Source organism: Phascolarctos cinereus, unplaced genomic scaffold (genome assembly GCF_003287225.1).
Source record: "Phascolarctos cinereus isolate Bilbo 61053 unplaced genomic scaffold, phaCin_HiC Scaffold_726;HRSCAF=1367, whole genome shotgun sequence".
Taxonomy (NCBI): domain Eukaryota; kingdom Metazoa; phylum Chordata; class Mammalia; order Diprotodontia; family Phascolarctidae; genus Phascolarctos; species Phascolarctos cinereus.
The window spans coordinates 147,470,580-147,472,187 of NW_027556098.1; the positions used below are offsets into that span (position 1 = coordinate 147,470,580).

A 1,608-nucleotide genomic window follows, 5' to 3' on the forward strand; every position below is an offset into this window, starting at 1 on the left:
CTTACTGTCTGTGTGACTTTGGATGGATCAGATCTCCTCTCTGGGCCTCAGTTTTCTCATCTGCAAAATAAGGGGTTTGGATTACATGATCCTCAATGTCCCTATGAGCTCTAAATCTCTAATCCTATATCCCTCTTCAGTCTTGGGCAGATCATTTCATTTCCTTGGACTTCAGTTTCCTCATGTGTAAAATGAGAGTGTTAAAACAGATGATTTTAAGTTCTACATCCTATGATCCTCTGTGATGGTCCCAGTAGTAATAATTTGTGCTTTGTAATTATGCTCTAAAAAGTTGCTCTGGTATATGTTTTCTCATTCAGTCCTCTCAATAGCCCTATAGAACAATTCAAGTATAGTTATCCCCCCTTTACAGATGAGGAAACCGAGGCTTAGGGAAGGTAAACAGCTTACTCACCTCTACAATTACTCAGTAAGAGGACCAGAACACCACATATCTCTCTGACTCCATCAATGATACATACCCTTTGCTAAACAATTACTCGATGTAGCAGTCCTTTCAGTGAGAAGGAAAATCTATTAGAATGATCAGTTGACCAAGCATTTCAACCAATTGGACTGTGGTAAAATTGGAAGGATGATGGGAAGATAAGCATGCCCCATGCTCGAGAAAGACATACAAATTTAGGAAGCATTCCTCCATATCTCTCCTTCGTCAAAGTCCTTTTCCAGTGCTTCATAATGGAGCAACCTGGGCTTCTTCCAAGGCTATGCCATCACGGCACAAGTTCTGAAAAGCTGGAAAGGCTTTAAATGTGGGGCAAATGATGGGTTGCAGAGCTTAGAATCTAAGCTTAAGGCTGACTTAGGGTCTAAAATCAAAGGTGATACACAGCACAGGATTGGTGATTTATTATTACATTTTAATTTAAATAAACACTTATTAAGTTCCTATTATGTGTTAGCGCTACAAAAACAGGCAAAAGACAGCCCCTTCCCTCAAGGAGCTTACAAACTCCTCCTCCTCCTCCTCCAACTACAACTACTACCACTACTACTACTACTACCAGCACCACCACCACCACCACCATAGGGCAACATCAACTCTCAGTTAGCTAAAAAGGTTTGAGCCTCCACAACAAAGAAATGATTGATATTCTGAAGTGTAATAATGACAGCCTGATTCAGGATTCACAGCGACTTTGAGGCTCTTCCTCTACTTTGTCAAGGTTTTAAAGGTTTTCAAAGCACATTTCATACACTGTATCATTTGATCCTCCCAACAACCCTGGGAAAGATAGGTTTTATTGTTAAGCCCATTTTGCAGGTGAGGAAATTGAGATTCCTACAGGTACACTGACTTGCCCGGGACCATATGCATAATGTCTAAGGCAGAATGCAAATCCAGGTCTTCCTGTGTGTTCTGCTGCACACTTTGTCTGAGCCAGTTTCTTGACTTATTAAGCGATGTCTAATAGCCTGTGTGAATGCTTGCTTTGTGATAATGTGATTGAATGGACAAGTATGCTTTGATTTAGTCACTGATACTTCCATGTAAGACTTTAGAATCCAACAGAAGCAAGACCATAATGGTGGTGTGAGAGAAGCATCTTAGTATGGTAGAAAGAACACCAGCCAGAAAAGTTAGGA

At 40.7% G+C, this 1,608-nt stretch overlaps 1 non-coding gene across 1 annotated transcript; it reads left to right on the forward strand.

Moving 5' to 3' along the window:
* The first annotated feature begins 562 nt into the window (after positions 1–562).
* On the forward strand, positions 563–664 carry LOC144454638 (U6 spliceosomal RNA). Its single transcript, XR_013483148.1, has one exon. It is a non-coding gene; the product is annotated as a U6 spliceosomal RNA (small nuclear RNA).
* Positions 665–1,608: the final 944 nt, after the last annotated feature.